General features: G+C 38.3%; 1 long non-coding RNA gene across 1 annotated transcript; it reads right to left on the reverse strand.

Moving 5' to 3' along the window:
* Positions 1 to 364: 364 nt before the first annotated feature.
* On the reverse strand, positions 365 to 10,956 carry LOC112473108. Its single transcript, XR_003043908.1, has 3 exons — positions 10,884 to 10,956; positions 10,341 to 10,503; positions 365 to 991 (listed from the first exon to the last, which is right to left on the reverse strand). It is a non-coding gene; the product is annotated as an uncharacterized LOC112473108 (long non-coding RNA).
* Positions 10,957 to 11,045: the final 89 nt, after the last annotated feature.

Raw genomic sequence — 11,045 nt, forward strand, 5'->3', positions numbered from 1 at the left:
AATTTATTTTAGTCATCTGAATGACTAAATCTACATTTATTAAAAAAATCACAATATCATACACATTTAATCAAAAACAAAATTTAAAAAATTTTAAAGTATTCATTTTTCATATTTTAGATCAAATTTATTACTAGCTTATGTTTCATACAACAATATTGTTTATTTGAAATTTTGTTGCTTAAATACATGAGCTTTTCTCTGCAGATGAGTTTTATGGATTTTTCTCAGGATCAACTTGGAAGATATATAATAATATAAAGGGAAATTTTAGTAACATTCTTAGTTTTGGATATCAAGAAACTACTAATGTTTGGTGCAATTTATATCTTAGTTGATTTAAATTCATGCTAACTATAACTGAAAAGGAAATCTGGCTTCCTCAGGAGGTAGATTGTAGTTTTTAATGATTATAGATCTCAGATTTTAGAAATGACAGAAAACAGTAATTTTCTCCAGCACCCTAAGACTTTAGCTCCTTGAGGGCAATGCCTGTGTCAGTCTCCATGTGCTCAGAAAATAGAGATGAAAGAGTGGAGGTAGAGGGAAGGACTTTGTTCCCCATTTAATTACGAGGCAATTGAGGACAAGGAACTTTCCTGAGATTATATAACCAGCCAGCGTCATGACCTCGGATTTTCTGTATCTTTGTGGAATACATCTTTCTCTCTTAAGCTGCTTCCTAATAGACCATGTTTCTTCTGATAGTATTTCTTAAGGTAAACTTACTGTCTCGCTTTTTTTCTCTGTCCAAAGGATGGACAGAACTTTGGTCCAAGCATCCCTCTTTTTCTTCCTTGGGGAAATATTTGAAGAAAACTTCTGACTTGTACCTCTCTTTCTTCACTACATGCCAAGGGAGGAAGTACGATGAATCTGATTGTGATTGGTGATGTTACGGGGTTACAATGTCTAAAAGCAAGAAACAGGTTCCTCACTTTTTCTTTCACTCTGTACTCAGGCTCTGAAGGGTCTCATCTGCTTCCAGCTCCTGTATGATAAACACACCGGGCAAGAAGGTTCCTCAGCTTCTCAGGCAGCAGGAGACCCACCATTGTTTCTCCTACCCATCTTTTATTGGGTGGGTAATTTGGTGAGTAGTCATGCCCCCAAGTATATAACTCCTTCAGTAAAAGGTTTATCACTGCCTTAAACAAAGCCCTACACATTGATTTTGTGCATCTAGGATTAACACACCTTTGAAATGAGCATAACCACTGTGGAGAGAGCACATAATCTTACCTATCCTGTAATCCAATCCCCACCTTGCTTTCTCCCACCTTTGAGTAATCTTCCTTACTTCCTCTCCTTATCTCAAATACATAAAAGAAACTGCAAAATTGTTATTCTCTGAAGCATTTGAGATCTTTCTTCCTAGCAAGTATCATTAGTTTTGGCTCAGATGAACTCCTAAAAAATTCTCTAAAAGTTTGGACACTTTTTATTTTGACAAATATAATAGGGGAATGGTTCTATGATCCTTCTGTGAGGAATATCTGTCTAAATTACCAATGAATTCTTGGTGGCACAAAAGAGATGAGTCTAATGGTAGATTTGGGAAGGCTGAATTTAAATAGAGAGGCGATTAGATGACAGGAAGGAGATTATAAAAAGAATCTGGGTAAACTTTTTTAAGGAAATGGAATTCTTTTGGCTGGCCAAAGACATCGTGTGGAAGAGAGTAAAGTCTTTCTTATCCAGAACTTATAACTTGGCAGTCATTGGATGAAACACTGCTCATATTGTTTCATTATCTCTCACAGTTTTAAAAGGTAGGAAGTATCTCCATTTTCTAGAAAGAAGTTGGCTCAAAAGGAAGTTAAGTAAATTGCTTAAAAGTTACTTAGTAAATAATTACAGGGCCATAAATAAAATTTAACTGTCTGACATCAATGTCCACGTTTTTTTTCCATTCCCAAAAGTAATCCTGCATTGTCAATAAATAATCATTGCATGGCTACCATATACTAGATACTGAAATAGAGGGTATGATTTAATAGAAGCTGCTAAACTGCCTTCAACGAAGGTAATAGTAGTTTACATTTCCACTTACAGGGTATAAAAGTGTCTGATTTTCTAGCCTATTCTCCAAATTGTATAACCAATCTGGAATTCTTTAAAATTTGATGATATCAGTTCTAACTTGTTTTGAATTAAGTCAAGCATCTCTACAAATGGGTGTTTTACCATTTATATTTTTCTCTAAATCGCTTTGTCATACGTTAAATTGTGTCCCTCTAAAAATGTTCGAGTTCAAACTTCAGGGTTCTGTGAATGTGATCTTATTTGGAAATAGGGTCTTTGCAGTTGTCATCAAATTAAGATGAGGTCAAACTGGAACAGGGTGGGCCTTAAATCCAAAGTGACTGGTGTCCTTATACAAAGAAGGAAATTTGGACATAGACACCCATAGGGAGAACGACTTGTGATGACAGCCAGAAGTTGGAGTGATACATCTCCAGGCCAAGGAAACTCAGGGATTACTGGTGACTACCAGAAACTAGGAAGAGTCAAGGAAAGATCCTCTTCTAAACTCTTCAGAGAGAGCATGGCCCTACTGACACCTTAATTCCAGACTTCAAGCCTCCAGAACTGAGAGCATAAATTTGTTTTAAGCCATCAGTTTTGTGGTAAAGTATAGGAGCTCTAGAAGACTAATATACTGTTGCAGAAAAGGTCATTTGACTCTAATTTTGGGTTTAGTAATAATCGGTGAAACAGATGGAGGCAACAGCAGTTTTTTTATAATTATGAATAAATTCCCTAAAATACAATCTTAGTTTTCCAACATGAAACCAAGCTTAGAAAAGAAACAAATATTTAGGGGTTAGATAAGTAAAAAAGAAAAATAAATTAAGGAACTATAAAAACAAACTTGTTTCCTCAGCCCACCTGGATTCAAGAAGGATAGTTAAATGCATGGATCCCCAACCATTGAGCCCCAAAGGCTCCAACATTCCCTGTCAGTGTGCCAGATGATTATATGCTCTGAGCAACCATTAAAATTCGGTGGCTGCCAGGTTCCCTTCATCTCCACTGCTTGGTGGCCTGGAGATATGTGTCAATAAGTGCATTGAGATGTAACAGAATATTCAGTTAAAGTGGTTTAAAAAATAAGAAACTTACTCCCATAACAAGAAGCCAGGATATAAGAAATTTAGAATTGGTTACTATAGCTGCTCATTATTTTAGAGTTTTGAGTTGTTTCTCTACAATTTTCGACTTTCTCCTTATAGTCACAATATAGCTGCTGCAACTCCAGGCATCATACCATCACATAACAACAAAAGTGGAAAAGCGATATATATATTTTTTGCTCATTTCTTTTCAGGGAGGAAAACCTTTTCTAGAAACTCTTAGAAGACTCTCTCTTGTGCTGGCCCAGAACTCTTAGGTCTTGAGCTACCAAAGATAATGGGTGATGCATTTCCATAGTTTGCCACAGTTATGCAGTTTCAGGATAACTAGGCATTTTTGATGCCTGAGTTTATTAAATAACCAGTAGATAATGCACCAACATAAAACTGATTGCTCAGTCAAAATTGCATCTGAAATTTGGATATGGATCTAGGTAATATGCCAATATATAAACTATATAAAGTAATTATGCTGGATTTTTAGGTTAACATATTTTAGGTTTTAATAGTTCATCTCCACAATGCCTCCCCCAGTGAGCCATGCCTCTGAATAGTCATGCTTTCATGTAGTTCCCACCCCTTGAATCTGTGTTGGCCTTATGACTTTGATTAATGGAATGTGACAGAAGTCACACTGCATGATTCCTGCGTGAGTTTAGATCATACAAAGCCTTGTAGCTTAGAATGTTTACCCTGTGAAGCCAGCTGCCATGTAGTAAGTCTGACTACTTGGAGACCCCCACACTCTGAGGAAGTCCAAGGTAGCCACACAGAGAGGCTGCATGGAGAGAGAGAAATGCCCAGCCAGGCTCAAGCATGCTTGTTACCCCAACCAAGTCATGAACTTTGTGAGCAAAGAAGCCATCTTGGACTTCTAATTCAGTCAGGCCTTCAGATGATTCCAGCCCCAGATGCCATTTGACTGCAACCAGAAGAGCAATCTTGAGAGACAACTTCCCATCTAACTCCAGTAAACTTACAGAACTATGAGTGAAAATAATAATTTTTTGTTTAAGACACAAAATTTTGGGGCCTCCTCAAATGGGGTGTGTTGGACAGACCCTACGGTCAATAATTTCCACTTCCTGATATTACATCTTTATGGGCTTCCCTCTCTGAGTGAGGATGGGATCTGTGACTTGCTTCTAATCGACAGAATATGGTAAAGGTGATGGGATGCCATTCCCTTGTTAGGTTACATTATATAAGACTTCATCTCAGATTACTGAAATAAGAGATTCTTCTTGCTGGCTTGATGGAGTGAGCAGCCATATTCAGAAAGACCACAAAGCAAGGAACTACAGGTTCTCTATAACCTGAGGCTAGCTTCTTTTGACAGCCAGCAAAAATCCAATATCCTCAGTTACATTTTCAGAGGGAAATGAATTCTGCTACCTTCCAAGGCTGTCATAAGCAACCTTGAAGTTTCTCCCTAGGTCTTTTAGAACTTTTATTCTTGGTAGTCCTGACCCAATGTGTAAGCTATCTACCATACTGAAAGTACCATGTGGAGAGACAAATGGAGAGAGGCTTTGCCATCTTAGATCCCAGCTGAGCCCAGACTTCCAGACTTCCCTGTTAAGGTACAAGACTGTGAGGGAAGACTTTTTGGACTCTTTAGATCAAACTAGCTATCATCTGAATACCACAGGGTGACCCCAGTTAATGTCACAAAGAGCAGAACTGCTCAACAGAGCCCTGCTCAAATTACTATCTCGCAGTATCATGAGCAGTTTTTTACAGAGTAATCAGGTAGGATATGGTTGGATCTCTTTCAGGAGAGGCAGAGTACCATCAACACTAACCTAGGATATCACCCATGGGAGTTTGGGGGAAAAGAGGAGACTCAATAGCTGAACAATTTTACCTATCACATCTCACTAGATAGGGTTGCATCACTTGTCTCCATCAGTCCTTCACTAACAAGAGGAATAAAATTATCTTGATAAGTTCAGAGTAATCAACATTCATTACTGGTGCTCCTTCCTCTGACTACTTGCTGAACACTCCTTTTGTTGGGAGTCAGGCCACAGTGTGCTATAATGATTACTATTGCCACAGTCATTGTGCCAGGACAAGTGACACTGATTTTGTCTCAACTATCTTCACTGTTCACTGGCAGCTGAAGTTCTGTCCCTACCAGTGCTTACTGCACTTCAGTGAGATTCCCAGAAAAGTGGCTTCCTTTTTTAGAGTTTACAGTTTTCTTTGAGAACCTGAGGCAAATTACCTCAGAGCTGCATCTAAGGATTATTTAGAGCCTCCATCTACTATTACATCAAAAGTGAGTCTTCTCATTAATGATTAGGACACAATCCAGGACAGAGCCCACATACTCTTCAGCCCTTCTGCTATCCTAAATTCCTTAAGGTATACTTCCCAGAGGTTGAAGGAAGATCTTTCTTGGTGGGAAGAAAGGGGCCATTTAATAAATTCATTAGTATAAAACTTCTCTTTGCCATTTTTCCCAGGAGGTCTATCAAATTCTCTAATGCATAGAATTTGTGATACTTGCCTTTATAATCCTAGTGTTCCTCTATTTCCTGTATAGATTAGGCCCATAGCCAAGACTTTTACTAGGCATATAGGTACTAAGAGGAAGATTGGAAGCCATTAGTAGTCGAAATGGACTCAGCCTGGAGGAACTTAAAATTTATGACAGCATCTTGAAAGTGTTAAACATGTTAGTACAAAAGAGTAACATTTCTCTGGAATTAGAGTGCTTAGAAATAAAAAATGAGACCTGTATCTTAACCTTAAGGCAATTTTAACATATAATTATCTCTAGTATTTTGTGTTATTGGGTATTCACTTGTAATCAGGCAAGGCTTCAGAAAATGTCGTAAAGAGAGGAGTGAAAATGTATGTATTCTCTAATCCAGACCAGAGAAGAGAATGCTGAAAATAGGAGCAAAGGAAGACTTGAAGCTTCACATACTTCCCCTGCCTGGGTTTGAAACCACTAATGGAAAAACAATGTTGTATGTCTTGAGTGGAGATTTTAATTAGATTACAGCAATAATCCTAAGGCTCTGCTCCCTGAGAATTTGTGAATTAAAAAAACTAAGATTACCAGAGTGGAAAACTTTCCCAATGAATTAGCTCTTCTATCTCAAAAACTATTAGTCCAACTAAAAAAATTAAAAATTAAAAAACAAGAGATAAGGGCAACATGACTTTACGCATACACGTTCTACTAGAGATAGAAGTATACAGGTGGCCCAGAATTCATACTTCTTACACTCATTTGCTTGAAGACAGAGAGCTCTCAAATGGAAAATTGTTAAGGGTGAGGATATAAAAAATACATCTCTTCAATTACTTTGAATACTTTTCCCCTTTTATAAAAACATGGCCTAAAAATCTTGCCATAGTGTGATTTCATTAGTAGAATGGTATAGTCCAAAGTTGAGGTGACACATTTCAGGAAGTCGTTACAAACTTCAGAGCTATTGCATCACCTTCCAATTCTGTTTCCAAAATTATGCTGTTTCTGCTATGAATTATACTAAAGGAAACTCACACAATTTATTTCCAAAGAGTAACATAGTGGAAAAACAAGGATCTAAGTTGTCTCATCTCTCAGAGAGTTGTATTTTATAAGATTTTACTTAAAAAATTATTTCCTGAATTGGAAAACTGGTATAAATCCTGAAGTGAAGGGAAAGTAAAAAGGAAATGATCTCTGCTTTTCTCCTGTATGTTTTCCCTGCCAATCATACTGCAGTCATACTCCCATACACAAATAACCATTTTATTGGTCTTTCAATCTTGGTTAAGAGCTGGGTTTAGAGTTTGTGCCTTGTTTATACTATTGTGTCAAAGTTTTGAGTGGAACACAAAAACCACTGTAGGCATTTTAAGTAGAAAGGGATATAGTGCAAGAAATTCTGTTTATAAATTCTTTGCAAGGAAAAAATTTGGCAGTTTTTTTTAGAAAACTAAACATGCAATTACCATATGGTCCAGTGACTGTACTCTTGGGCAAAATGAAAACTATATTCACATAAAAACCTACACATGGGAATGTTCATAGCAGCTTTATTTGTAGCAGCCAAAACTGGAAATACCCCAGATATCATTCAATGGGTGAATGGCTAAACAAACAATGGAAATTCACACCATAGAATAGTATTAAACAATAAAAAGGAACGAACTACTAAGATACACAACTTGGATGGATCTCCAGGAAACTTCAGCTCAGTGAAAAACAACCAGTCCCAAAAGATTACAAGCTGTATAATTCCATTTATAATACTTTTTGAAGTGACAAAATTTCAAAGTGGTGGACAGACGAGTGATTTCCAGGAATTAGGGATGGGGTTATAAAAGGACAACATAAGGCATTCTTGTGTTGTCAAAACTATTTGGAATTTTGACTTTGGTAGGAGATGAACAAATTTATACACGTGATAAAATGGTATAGAACTAAACACACATACATGCACAAAAGAATGAAAACTGGGGAAATCTGAATAAGATCAGTGAGTGAATTGTATCAATTTCAATATTCTGCTTGTGATGTTATACTATAGCTTTTGAGGATGTGACCATGGGAGAAATTGAGTTAAAGGGTACATAGGATGTCACTGTATTATTTCTTACAAATATATTTGAATCTACAATTATCTTAATAAAAACTTCAATTAAAAAGTCTTTATAAGGGGCGGAGGAACAGAAGCCCGGGCACTTGATGCCAAGGGCATACCTCTAAGCCAGCCATATATCTCTAAGCCAGAATTTAGGAAACTGCTGCCGCCACCACCCCAATTGGCTCTATATTCATAACACTTGTGACTAGACCCAAACTTGGAGTCTAGTTGCCAAAAACTCTCAGGTCAGTCTGACAAGAAGTGGAAAAATGCCTTTCTTTTCACTTCTACCTGCCAGATTAAAGAGGAACGTGTCTGATTGGCAGAACTTAATCTGCTTCCAAAACACTGGGTGCAAAATGATCTGGGAAATGGGGGTTTTAGCACTTCAACTTTTCCAAATAGAACATGGAATGGGGATTGAAAAATTCAATCAGAACACTTATCATAACCTATCACTAGCTATGTGACCTTGAGCAAGTTTACTAAGCTTCCTGATTCTCAATTTTTATAAAACAGGGAATGTTATGATACTTACCTCATAAAATTAAATGAGATATGACACATCTTACATGCTCATTCAAAACCAGATAATCATTGGATTTCCAACCTGAGGTATTGTGAAAGAAGATTAATGAATATTCCATAAGTGAAAAGCAAAGGAAAGAAAGATTAAAAAAGAAGAGAAAATTTGGAGGGGAAAGCAGAGGCATTATTCTTGAATAAATGGCATCTACTCAATGTCAAGAAATGGGAAACAAAGATGTGGAAAAACTTATTCAATATATAAAGTATTGTATAAAAAGGTTGATGCTGTGGACTGTACTGTACCCTCCCCAAACTTTATGTTGAAGCCCTAACTTGCAATGTGATGGTATTTAAAGATGGGGGCCTAGAGATAATTAGATCATGAGGGTGGAGACCTCATGATGGCATTATTGGCCTTATTAGATGAAGCACAAGAGAGAAAGACATCTCTCTCGTGATCATGTGAGGACCCAGCAAGAGATGGCCTTTTTCAAGCCAGGAAGAAAGTTCTCACCATGAACCAAATCAACCAGCAACTTGATCTTAGACTTCTCAGTCCCCAGAACTGTGAGAAATACATTTCCGTTGTTTAAGCCACCTAGTCTATGGTATTTTGCTTCAGTAGCCTGAGTTAATACAGTTCACTTTTATCTGTTTAGAGAACTTGGAGTTTATGGCCTTGCCCTTGTCTTCACACTTTGCATCATGTTTAAAACAGCCACCCTTCTGACCTTCTCACCCCACCTCCAAAATAAAAAGCCAAACAAGAAAACCCTTTTTTTTCACTTATAGCTGCCTGTTTTGGACTGAATTGTGTCCCCTCCACCCCCCATTCATATGTGAAAGTCCTAACCCCCAATAACTCAGAATGGGACTATTTGGAGATAGGTTCCTTAAAGAGGTAACTAAGTTAACATGAAGATATTGGGTGGGCCATACTCCAATATGACTGATGCCCTTAAAAGAAGAGGAAATTTAGACACAGACACATATAGAATGACATGTGACATGAAGATGGCTGTCTGTAAGACAAGAAGAGAGGCTGCAGAAAAAACCAATCCTAATCTTGGAATTTCAGCTTCCAGAACTGCGAAGAAATAAATTTGTTGCTTAAGCCTCCCAGTCTCTGGTATTTTGCTATGGCAGTCCTAGCAGACCAATATACCATCCTACCACTTTTCTTCAGAGAAGTTTTCCAGAGAAATATCCTTCATTTTTCAATCTTTCACTGTATGTGTGAATGACCATGTCCCTCGGTATTTTGTAATTATTTTATTTACAGGCTCTACAATATTATTGATTTTTTTATGAGTCTTCTACTATCATACTTCTTACTAGAACAGGCAAATGTCCAGAGTTTAGTAGCATGATAGGAGGTCTCCCAGCTTCAAGATAAACTTGGCACATTCTCGAGTATCCATTTTTTCAGAGATTTTGGGGACAATGTTAATTTATCTGTATTTTAATTCAAAGCATATTTATACTAAATCAAATATATTATTAAGAGAATCTAGTAGATTTCAAAGACATTTCTTGCTTATAATGAGTTCCCCTAAATGAAAGTCTTTATTCTCCTCTGCATTAATTAGGGCTTTTTCATTCACCACTCAGCGGCAGACTTCTGTTACTGCTTTTAACACTTATTCAGTCATTCTCTATTGAATGCGCAGAAAATAGGCAACATGTGAAACCAAAGATAAGCCTATCTGTAAAGCTAAGGAATATTCCTGAGAGGCTTAGGGAAAAAAAGATTTTTAATTTCCTCTTGATCTTTTCTGATTTGGGGATTGGAGGTCTGGAACATGTCTTGTGTGCTAGATTGGGCACTCTCCTAGTTACTTAATTTGTCATTTTAAAGTTATGATCTGAGGTGATCTGTTGGGGAGAGGAATATGTACAGATAAGCAGAGCAGTGAGATAGGAAAATTTCTGTTTCCTGCCTGGATTCTAGTCAACTACCTAGGTACACACTTTACACACCTGTTATCCTCCCGGTGTCTGAGTCACCTCTGTTCCTTTCCCTGTCCAATGTGCAGCTGCCACATGGAAGCCAAATTCAACAGACATCAAGCTAGATCCTTACCTTGCATTTGAATTACATTTTTTTTGAAGTTGGCCAAATTCAGGTTTACTGACCCGTGTAGTCCTTTCAACATTTTCTTATTGCGCACATGGGCAGAGCGCCCGACCAGTACTCTAAACTAGAAGGTTTTCAATCCAATTTCTTGGAACCTCATGTTTGGTTTCTGCGGAAAGAGCCAGAAAGCCAGATTGGAGGTGAGGTTAGAAATTTGCCACAACTGTGATCCCGTTCAGGGGCCTTGTAACGCTAATGCCCTTCAGGAAACATAAAACCAGACTCTCCTCAGAGAGCACTGCAACAGGTTTTCAGAAATTTATCAAAGGCTTTGACTCAGGCCCTGTGAAGTGCAGATGTGACATTCAGGGCTTTTTCCTAATGGAAGTCAGCCCATCGTGCCTCCCAGCATCCTCGGGAATTAGGATTCCTGGGAGATTCAGTAGGGCGAAGTTGAGGACATGAGGGTTCCGTGGAGGCTAACATGGTGCAGTACAGGCTTACCGATGGCCCACCCTCTCCACTCTCTAGTCTAGCCAAGGGACCTACCAGGAGCGGAGACCTGGTGTCATTTCCTTTCCTGAGGCTGCGGATTAGCTCCAGTCACAGAGGCAGAGGCTAGCGGCAGAGGCCAGCTGCAGGTCCCGCCCCCCTGACGCCCCGCCCCACCGCGCGGCGTCGACGGGAGGCGGGTCCTGAAGCAGGCGCAGC

Source organism: Pteropus alecto, unplaced genomic scaffold, assembly GCF_000325575.1.
Source record: "Pteropus alecto unplaced genomic scaffold, ASM32557v1 scaffold389, whole genome shotgun sequence".
Taxonomy (NCBI): Eukaryota; Metazoa; Chordata; class Mammalia; order Chiroptera; family Pteropodidae; genus Pteropus; species Pteropus alecto.